Consider the following 11,772-nt stretch of genomic DNA (forward strand, 5'->3'; position numbering starts at 1 on the left):
TGGACATATTATCCCCTTTCGATGTAGAAACCACCTAGTGGGATACTTGGTTAACCCCATTTGGAGCTTGGAGACATTAGCGGATGCCAAGGCCTATTATGGAAGGGAATGCATTCGATCTTATGCAGGATTGCAGGTGGTCTCCATATTGGGTTTGGTCTCCCTATACGGGGTCCTAACCACCCACAGGGCTACATTGGCACATGTAGAGTGTGTCTTGAGAGCCATGGGCCTCCACAATAGCAAAAAACACTCCATGGATCCCCAAAAATGTTCATAGATTGCTTTAAATTCACCTATTGGACGAGGAATATGCACCTGGTTCACCTTTGCCCAACTAGCCCCACAGATGTACCATGCACTTGATAGCTGACCTAGGACTTGTAGGATGATGTGGCATCACCTACACCATCATCTGAGCCCTTACAAATGGTATACATGCATCTTTGACTTACTTGGTGACTTATGAGGTCACTTGTGTTCCCTCACAACCATTGGGAGCACCACAAGTTTATTATGTGGAGAATAAGGGGCCAACCCCTTATCCATTATTTTTGGAAGTCCAACTCATCATTTTGGCATGTATGGACTTCATCGAGCCTCTTAGAGATCCCAATGGCATTCACCATTGATCATTGGACCTCTTGGGAGGCTTATTATTTTCTTTGTGAGCTAGTTTGGTGGCCTTGTCACCAATAGATAGTTATTTGCACAATATTTTAGTTGATGGGATAATGTAGGCTCAAATTGGGTAATTCAAATTCCCAATGAGTGTATACATAGGAGAGACATGAATTCACTTGTATCATACTTTGGATTGGCCCATTATTCTTTTTAGATAATTTCACACTTTTTCTAGGATGATGAATTGGACCATGGATGAATTTTGAGGTTTGGATTGGAGTATTTTATCTTGGATCTTCTTTATTGTCAAATTGTTAATGGTTGGATATGTTCTATTACATGTAAGTACACGCATGTAATATTGTTCTTCTTTTACTTTTATTATATGCATTAAATAGGATATTCGCTATATTAGGGTTAATTGTTGTGTTGCATTATCGCGAGATTGTGGAATTATTGTTTCTATATAGAATCTCTCAATGTTTTCACCATGTATGTCAACGAAATCCCATAGGGATAATTCCACCAGTGAATTTATCTTGATAATCCATCTCTTTTTGAAAAGAAAAGTATAAAATCTTTTAGGTCTCTTCTTCTTTCCCTAAAGGCTAAGAGAAGTAATCCTTAAGGCCTCCTTGACTAAAATATGAGTTCCTTTCTCATCATTATCCTAGAATCCATTCTCCCCAAGGGATTAGGCACTGGTCTACCAATGGGTGATCACTCAAAGAAAATTTTTCTCCACATTTCCCTTTTTTTTCTAGGTCTAACCAAGTTGGTTCACCTAGGGCATCACTTTGCTGACGAAATAGCCATAGAAAAAGTTCAATCTCCTAGCCTCTACTATGTTGGTGTGTCCTCAAGGCTTCCTCCAAATTTGAAGCCATTTCGATGGTCGAGTTGTGATATAACCCAAGCCCTATATATGAGATCAAACTTTTCCTTGGTATTCCCTAGGCTAGCACCTCATAGGATCAATTTGACACTTTCAAATGGAAATTCTTGCTTTGATCCTTTCCCCTTCATTTTCTGGGTTAAGAACATCATCAGTTGTTAGATACCCTCTACTTAACCTAGGTTGGGTTCACTTGGTCCCATGTGTTCTGTGATGAGCACTGGTATTGTAGCAAGAATGTTGCAACTCCTGGGGCTACCCACTTTACTTCATCAACCCGGGGTTCTTACAAACTTGGAGATGACAGTGTTGTATACATAGTAGATGTTATAGTATACTCTTGTCACTTTTTAACTGGGGCGATAGACCATTAGGGTTTTTCAAATTAGTCTTCTATTGACTAGAAGGAGTTTGACTACCAAATGGAAAAGGGAAAATTATTCTTAATACAAGAAATGGAATTCTGCCTACTCTACGAAATGAAAGTGTTGAATTGGAAGGTGCTATAAAGTGACATGAAACCATCTAGCTAAGCATCTACACTTTTTTCTTATAAAAGAGACCTAACTTAACCTTGTATGTAACACCTAGTTATCTGGACTAACTAAGCATGAATTTTATCTAATAACTATTGGGACTGCTGCATGCATGTGCTAACTTAGAAATTGTAAAAAAAGCCTTTTTGAATTTTCATTTTATGAATGCAAATGCTAATTTAACCAATTTTTTTTTTGGCAAGGGAGACAGGTATGGGAGAACAAGTCTGGAAAAGTGTAAAGGGTGTGGGAGACAAGTTGAGGCCTAACCTAGGATCAGATGACCATTTCTGCTCAATTTGGGATTAAAAACAGGTTGCTATAGGGTTTCATGTAATACTATAGGATGTCCTAGTTCTACTATAGGATGCCTTGTTTTACTACAGGAAACAAGCCAAAATATTATAGGGAGATAGGAAAGGTAGAATGAAGTGTGGGAAAGGTGTATGATGGGGAAATAAGGCATGGAGGAGATGCACACTAACCAAGGCTTAGTCAAATGCTTCAAGATGGTTGGATTTTCTCAAGGAAAATGTCCACTTTGCTTACAAAACAAGAATTTGGATTAGGGTTTGTTGAACTTTGGCAGCATAGGTGGAGAAGACTTGGTTGAGGTGAATGATATGAGGTCCCTTTAGATTAGAATCTCCTGCAACAACATACATTCTTTTCTTCATTTATGCACAGTTTCATTTATACATTGGAAAACATGAGTTGAATGTAGGAAAATAGAGTTATTAATAGCTAATGGCTAAGTTTATGAATGGAAGTGATTCTAAACCATAGAAAATTCAAGAGATCAAAAAGACAATTGCAGATACTTTTAAGAAATTAGAGACAGTGATCTATTCAACAAGAAACCCTAGGTTATGCAGTAATCAAACAATAAATCTATTTTTGGGTTGTGTGAATGGGACCCTCAAATGATGATCCCATAATGGAGATGAGGTAAAGGCCACTATCACAAGAATTTTTAAAGTGTTTACTGTCACTATGGTACCACTGATATATATATCCACAAATGGAAGTAAACTAAGTAATCATCCAAATACTTGCAGAATAAACAAAACCAAAATCACTTCAATAGCTAAATATTAATGTAATCTATGCATACATGTACAGAAAGAGGAATCTTTGCTGCTAGGGTTGGGCCCTAACCCAAGAGCTTCAGCCCTCTTATTCAACTCAGTGTTGGATCAAGGGAATGCTTTTCATTTCCATTAAAATATTAAAAATACATAAGAGTTATCAATCACAATGCTTAGATTGAAATTTCCTCTTGGTTACAAAAAAAAAAAAAATTCGAACCCTAATGAGGCTCTAGGCCTTCTTATTTATACAACTGAAGCTACCAACAACTACCTTAAATTTAGGGAGGCTTGGCTCCCAACTCGAGATCAACTTTTCTTCAACTATCATTGGCTTGGCTTCTTGTAACTCTGAGTTGATGAGATCTAGTGTAGGAATATCTGAGTGAGTGAGGAGTTAAGGTGGGAGATCCAATCTCCTAAAATCCATCTTGCTTGTCTACTTTGAGTTCCTGCACTTTAATTAGCCAAAATTGCTCCAAATCATCCAATTTCTGCACGTTAGGCCACATGACATAACATCTCATCTTTACCCTTCTTACTAAGAAAAATATAACAAAACATGTAAAGAAATGTGAGAAAAGTTGATTTTAATAAGTTGGAGCATTGCATTAAGGTCCACATAATTTACCTATTGATGAGCCTCATCATCGCCCCCCTACTGAAAGTGTTTCTCATTCTCTGAGCAACTTAATCTATGTCCATGTATTTCATTACTCTTGTGGCCTCTTTGGCATTCCAGGCTTTTGTTGATGTATTCTCCTCTTGTGGATAAAATCCTACATGCTTCTCTATTTTGTCCCACTGCTTTATTTCTTCTTATTCCTTTCTTCCTTATAACATACCAAGAGCAATGGTGGACTGAGTTTCAAGCCAATCCAGTTGATTTTGAGCCTCTGCAGTGCCTTATTATGTAGTGGGGTCCTCTCTAGTGCATCCCTCATTCTTTCAGGGGAATGATACTCCCTGATCTTTACGTTGTATGGTAAGGTGCCCCATCTCCTTTGGCATGATTTCTGGCTTTGATGCCCTAGAAATCTCGAAGTGTCCTCAAAATGAGTGACTACTTTCTATTATGTAGCTAGGTATCTTGGTGCAAGCTGGGGATCATTGGCGATGAGGTTGTGGGTGCCAATGACAAAAATGGAATTGATCTATTTTTATCTGATGTGAAGGGGATATTTTTATTCTCATTCCAAAACTCTCTTTACTTCCTTAGCCCTAGCCTCCTCATGACTCATCCATGACACCAAGGCCATCAGTTGTAAGTCCCCCAGCTTTGGATTGGGGTCCCACACATTCAAGTCCGTTAAGGCCAAGTTATGTAAGTAGAATTCAGATATCTTAGCCCTGTACTCCAGGGTGCTTTGGTCATAGAGCTCAATTAACTGCCTATAGTCTTGGAAAGGCTTAGTCCCTCGTTGTGCTAGAGTCTTTATCTGAAATTGCAGCCATTGTTCTTTTAGGTACAAGGCATATGATTTTGCTAACATCTTGCACTAGAGTGCCTCCATAGATGGGCTTTCCATAGTGACCAATTGGCTCCTCATCTTCCAAGAAAAATTTCTTCTTGGCATAAGTGTTGCTAGTTTTATCCTCTTTTCTCCATTGTAAACCTAGAGGAAGTGTAGTGATTCTGCTAATGCTTTTAGGGGTAATTGTTACTAACAATCCTCTCACCGTAGAAGTGACACTGGCTCTAGCTTGAGGAGTAAGTGACATTGCAAGTTCCCAAGCTACATCATCATCATATCCTCTAATCAGCTTGAATAATCCCAACCATCGATTCCTTCTACATATCTCTACCACAGGGGAATGGATATGTTTCTAGATGTACTTGTGGGTTCCCTTTTGTTGAAACCTCTTGCCATTTTCTCTCTAAGTCAATCTAATTGTATGTAGTTTGGTGTATTTAGTTTAAGAGCTTCCCTAGGTGACTGAAGGTTTAGAGTTTAGGAGGGTGATGACTACAATTTTCCCTTTATCTCCACACATTTTTGTCTATCTCTATGCACATTGTAATTACTAGGAAAGAAAATGAAAATTACTTTTCCTTTCCTCTTTTCTAGCTATCAAATTAAAACATAGAGGATATGGGCCACCTACCTTTCACTATAATGCCTTGTTTGAGGAGAATTCTTGAATAGTTGGGCCCTAGGCACCCCCTCATAGACTTTTTGACAATTCCCATTGTTTCTTGTAGTTTTTCTACGTTTTCTATAGGTGCTCACTGTAGGATGGTCGAGACTAGATTTCTTTTCTGATGGCTCATCCAAGTGTTCCTAGTTCTCTAAATCTCGATATGAATGATGTATTGCATGAAATTTAGGGAATGTTTCTATTTATGGTCGATTCCTTGGAGTGGTGTGTTGGTTGGTTGGGTATGTAATTTCTCCTTTTGGACCATTGGCCCACTATTAGTTATCATGCAGCCCTTTCTAGTAATCATCACCCACTCTTGTACAACTTAAATTGACCACCTTTCTGACTTATTTCCTTTGATGTGACCTTGCCATGTGTCCTACTGACTAGAACATAACTTTTTGTTTTCCGGTCGAAGGTGGCCAAGTTAACTGGCCACCTTCAACTTATAAATCCAACCTTTTCATATTGTTACAATTTTATCATATTTGTACTTAGGAGAGAGTGTGGATGAGCTTCCATACCTATGGCTTACTTTTCTTGGTTGATGCATGCTGGAGGTGGCTCTCATGTGGTTCTTTTGGTTCAGGTACATCTTCTCTTTTGCTCTTATTTTGTTGATTTCATTCGGCTGATAGGTTTTCTTCTTTGTTGTGATGTGTAGGTGTTGGCCTCCTCTATTTCGGTTGAGATTTGGATAGGTACCATAGTGATTGTAGAGGTGTTGATACTCTTCCTCTACATGGATGCTAAATGATGAGCCTAGAGACTGTTGTTGTTACAATATAGGCTGCTACAGGGTTTCCTGTAGTACTACAAGAAATCTTGTAGTTTCCTCTTTCTGAATTTTTTTATTTTTTTTCTTGGAGAAGGAATAGGTGTTGAAGTAGGAATGGAAGGGGTGGGAATGGGGAAGATGGAGTGGTAGGTGAATTAGGCTACCGATGGTATGACCCTTGTACTTTTCTTTGTTTTCCTCTCATTTTTTATATATTTTTTTATTTTTCCTTTTTTCTAAGTGGATTTCTTGATGGACAAAAAGGGTGACATGGTCATGCAATGGTGTTGGTTGAGATGTGGTGAGGTCAATGGCCTCCTCTTTCAACCCAAAATAGGTCTACATTATTATTTCTCAACCAGGATTTCATTCCTTAGATTTCCAGGATGTCCTATGGTACTACAAGAAACTCCTATAGTAACTACAATAAATCCTGTAGAAATCAGAAAATTGCCTACAAATTGGATTTTTGATGGTTGGAGATGAGTATGGATGCATGAGACATGGTGGTCATGGAAGATATGAAATGAATGAAGGAAGAATGGGGTTTTCTTGGATTGCTTCCCTCTGAACTTGGTGTCCTTTATTTCCTTGAAAACCTGCAAAAACCAGGAACTATTATGAGTGGGCGAGTTTGAGGTCCCTTCCATAAATTTTTTGTGGTTTTTTTTTGAAATACAACCGGGTCACGTCAAAGGAGTTTTCAACCTGTTTTCCTACCCTAGGCGCCTCAAGGTAGGTTTTCACTCAAGGATTTTTTTTTTTCTTTCACTCTTGGGTTGCATCAAGGAGGTTTTCAACCCAAAAGTGGGCATTAGGTGCCTCATAGAGGTTTTCAGTTAGATCTCTTATTGTCTTTTTCATTTTTTCAAAAATTCAACAGTCTTCAAGAATTCAATGGGGTGGAAGTCGATACTCCTCCAATCACCATCACTGCCTTACTGATACTACTGATGAACTCTTCCTTTGAGAGAGGTTTTTTGTAGGCTTTCAATCTATACCCATTGACAAGTAAGGGGATACCTTCTTCATCAATGGTTCTTATTTGAACATCCCCATTTTCATGGAACTTTTCTATCACATATGGGCCCAACCATCTGGTCATGAACTTGCCTTTGAAATCCTTGAACTTGGAGTCATACAAGAGATCCTAATCACCTTCTTGAAACATTTTGTATTTGATATTTTTTTCATGCCAAACCTTTATTTGTACTTGAGTCACCTTTGTGTGTAGGAGGGCCTGCATCCTAAATTCATCTAACCCATTGAGTTGGAGCAACCTCTCTTATTGTGCCCTTGTAATATCAAAACCCAATTTTGATTCAATTCTTAAAGTTTTGTACTTAAAATCAATGGAGAGCAGAACCTTCTTCCCATAGACAAAATCATAAGGGGTGAAGCCAATGGTTGTCTTCCAAGTTGTATTGTAGATCCAAGTGGCCTCCACTAGTCTGTCAACCCAATCCTTCCTCCTACTGCTCACTACCTTTGTAAGAATGATTTCCAATTCTCTTAGGTAACTTCTACTTCTCCATTGGCCTGAGGGTGGTAAGGAGTTGATTTCTTGTGCTTGATCTTATGTTGGCTTAACAGATTCTCAATCATGTGTGAGGTGAATTGAGTGCCCTAATCAATGACTAGCTCTCTAGGGTATCCAAACTTGTAAAACACATTCTCCCTCAAGAACTCAGCCACTTTCTCTTATGTGGCTACCTTGACAGCCTTGGTTTCAACCCACTTTTTCAAGTAATCAGTGCACACAATTATGTACTTTTTCTGTCCTGATGGTGGATCAATGGGCCCAATGAAATCCATGCCCCACTTGTCAAATGGCTCAAAAGTCACTTGAGGTTGCAAAGGAATTTCATCCCTGGGAGTAGGTTTCCCCATTCTTTGGCACTGGTCACATTGGTTGGTATATCTTCTTGCATATTGGTGGAGAGTGGGCCAATAGTAGCCAACTTGTAGTACCTTGAAGGTTGTCCTCTTGGCTACAAAGTGACCTCCACAAGGCCCATCATGATAGGCTAGAAGGATGTCAAAAAATTCCTCCTCCCTGACACATCTTCTTAGAATTTGATTTGGGCCTAGCTTGAAGATATTTCCCCCAATCCAAGTGAATGGGGTGCTTTTCCTTATAATTTTACTCTTTTCCTTGGAGGACAATTTGGAGGGAATTGTACAACTACTAAGTAGTTGGCTATGTCAGAAAACCACAGAGAGAGAACTGAAATAGCAAATAAATTCTCATCTGGCAGTTGGTCATCAACCATTCCTTCCTCACTTGCAGGCAAAGCCAATTTGGACAAAAAATCTGCAACTACATTTTCTCTATCAGGCTTATCAATGATAGTTAGATCAAACTGTTGTAACAAAAGAAACCATCTAATAATTCATACATTCACATTAGGCTTTTTCATCAAATATTTAATAGCAACATGGTCAGTATGTACAAAGGTCTGGTAACTAGTGATGTAATGTATAAATTTATGCAAGGAATGGACAACATCCAAGAGCTCTTTTTCAGTCATAGTATAGTTCAATTCAGCCTTAGACAAATTTTTTTTTATGAAGTAAATGGCATAAGATAACTTGTCATCTATCTAGCCTAGAGCTACTCTTATATATTTTTCAAAGGAATCATCATGGACATGGAATGGAGGAGCCCAATTTGGGCCTCAGAGTATAGGTGTAGTAGTCAACATGTCCTCTATGGTTTCTAAGGCCTCTTGGCAGCTTTCTAACCATAAACATTTGGAGTCATTGGCTAATAGTCCAAGAAAAGGTGAGGCTACCTTGTTGAAGTCTTTTATGAATCTCTTATAGTATCCAGCTAAAACTAAGAAACTTCTGACATCCCTTTGCTTCTGAGGATTAGGGACCCTCTTTATGATAGTGATTTTATTTGGGTCCACTCGCAGTCCTTCCTGGTATATTGAGTGACCTAGAACAGTCCCTGCAATCATCAATAACTCACACTTCTCAGGACTAAGGGATAAGTTCATTTCAATGAATTTGTTTAATACTTTTCCCAATACAGAGAGAGCCTCCAGGAAATCACACCCATAGGGGGTGAAATCATCCATATAAATTTCCACAAAGTCATGGACTAGCTCTGCAAAGATGCTCAGGATTGCCCTCTCAAAAGTGGCAGGGGCATTGCATAATCCAAAAGGAAGGACCCCATAAGAAAACGTACCCCAAGTATAGGTGAAGGTGGTTTTATCTTGGTCCTCTGGGCTGATCTGGATATGATTGTAACCACTAAATCCATCCAGGAAAGAGAAGAACTTCTTTCCCGCTAGACCATCTAATACCTAGTTGATGAAGGGTAGAGGGAAATGGTCATTTTTGTGTCTTTGTTCAACTCTCTATAGCCCACACAGATCCTCACTTCCCATTTTTCTTTAGAACCAGAACCAGAGGAGATACCCACTCATTGTCTGAGATGGGGTAAATGAACCTTGCATCCAACAACTTCTGTAGTTTTTGTTTGACTATATCCTTGAGGGTTGGGTTCATTCTCCTCTGAGGTTGGCACACTGGCTTGCAGCCTTCCTTGATGTACATGTGGTTAGTACACATCAAAGGGTGCACTCCCTTCATCTCCTTGTAACTCCAGGAAAAGGCATCTAGATGCTTTCTTAGCATGTCACATAACTCCTTTTCCTGATGTGCTGAGAGAGGGGTTGATTTTCAATGTTATTTTTGGACCTTAGTCTATCATCTTGAAATGAGTAGTACTTTAGTCAACTAGGCACAAATCAGTCCAAGGTTTATCTTCAACTTTCTTTACTAACTCCTCAAGAGACATGGTGTTTGGGGGTTGATTCTAGATGATTTTCTCAATCAAGTTGTATTCATCAAGTTGCCCCCCTCATATAGTAGCATCTAAGGTATAGATTGAGAAATATTAGACTTCATCCTCCTCCTCCTCTTCTAACCATAAAGGTAAGTCATGCTCCAGATATGGTTGAGCAGGAGGTGTGGTGAAGTAAAATTATAAGTGCGGACACAAACAAATTCCTCTAGCCCGATAATGGGTCTAGTCACAACTGATACATTCTATGGAATATTTCCTTAGTTTAGAACCAATTAAGAGGGCCTACCTCTTAGTACACTTATCCCGTTTTATGATTTCCTTGCTTGCTCGCTCCAACTATTTCTCGCTTCTTTCTTCAAACCCCTGAAACAAGTAAACAACAACAAACAACAACCATGATAATAGACAAATTGTAATTCAACCTACTTAACAAGTCAAGAAACATTAAGCTATGAACATGTAAGATGACACATCATATAGGAAATCAATCGATAGTTGCATATATATTGAATCAAGAAGAGATTACAACCATGGTCTTGACGTTTCCGTTCTCCTATGACAAGATGAGGTTCCCACACACTTCTGCTAGCATTCCATGATGGCCTCAACAATAATAGTTTTAAGGCTCTTCCCTTTAGGCTTCACTCCAAACCAAATCACACTTATCCCTCACTCAACTAGAGAGCTACACCTATGAATAGCTTGTTGTTTACTCCAAACCAAAATAGCACTAGCACACCAACATTAACACTAGCTTGTGCATGGGAAGAAGGGAGGTTTATATAGGATGAATGGATGGGAGATGGATCCTCTTCTCATGGGAGAAGGTCTTATCCCTTGAGGTAGTTCCATCATTATAGGGGAAATGAGCTCAAACTGACATCCTCGACCCCATCCGGCCAAACCATTTACCATACTTCTGTTACGAAGCTTCCAGAGCTGGAAGCTTCGGCTCTTAATTTAAAAAAAATTCCATAATAGGATCAGAGCGACTAGAACACACATTAGTCGCTCCAATCAGTGCTAGGGATAGTGCTAATTCCTACATATCGGCGCGAGGAAGACAAGGGCCATTAGTGTTGGTCTTGTAAACTGGGAAAAACAGAAGTTTTAGGGGAAATGGTGCAAAAGGGAATTGATTTGCTCTTGAAGAGGGACATAATGGGAGTGTCTTCATGAAGGGAAAGTATGTAGGGTTCACTGTAGAGGTCCTCCAGGATCAAGGAATGAGGAGTACAGGGACAGTGACAAAATGTTGTGTAATAGATGCCCCCTAAAGCATGAAGGACGAACTAGAGTGAGGGATGAAATGCTTTATGAATCAATGTGGGGAACCATAGTCTACCGTCGGAAAACCTGCAAGAAAGTATAGATACATATACATAACTGAAAAATCTATAAAACGATACATGAACCATGGTATGGATGCAGCCATCCACAAAATGATCATGTGAATGGATCCAAGGCATGGGCACAACCATCTGTCAAAGAGGATCATAACGAAACCAATGTATGGTTGTAACCATCCAATAATGAGAAGGATCACATATGATAACTCATGGTATGGTCGTAGCCATCCATCTAAAAGAGAAATGCATATCATCATAACCATGTCACATCACTTCGCAACTTGGAATTTTGTGATCTAAGTCCAAGGTCTTGCACTCCAACACGACCCGATCAAAGTACAGATTCTAACATGTGAATAGATGTGTTGATGTCGAACATGCTAGAAAGTTGCTTCATTACCAGTCAATGATGTAAACTGTTAACAAGCATGAGACAAACCACCAATAATGAAAATGTTCCTCAAGGTACTATTAGCACAATCCATGGAATGTGAATAGAGGAACTAAAGCTGAAAACCCATGAAATGACTCGATCGA

Source organism: Pinus tabuliformis, chromosome 2_2 (genome assembly GCF_031772625.1).
Source record: "Pinus tabuliformis cultivar Carrire ecotype Pingquan chromosome 2_2, CPIR1, whole genome shotgun sequence".
NCBI classification, from domain to species: domain Eukaryota; kingdom Viridiplantae; phylum Streptophyta; class Pinopsida; order Pinales; family Pinaceae; genus Pinus; species Pinus tabuliformis.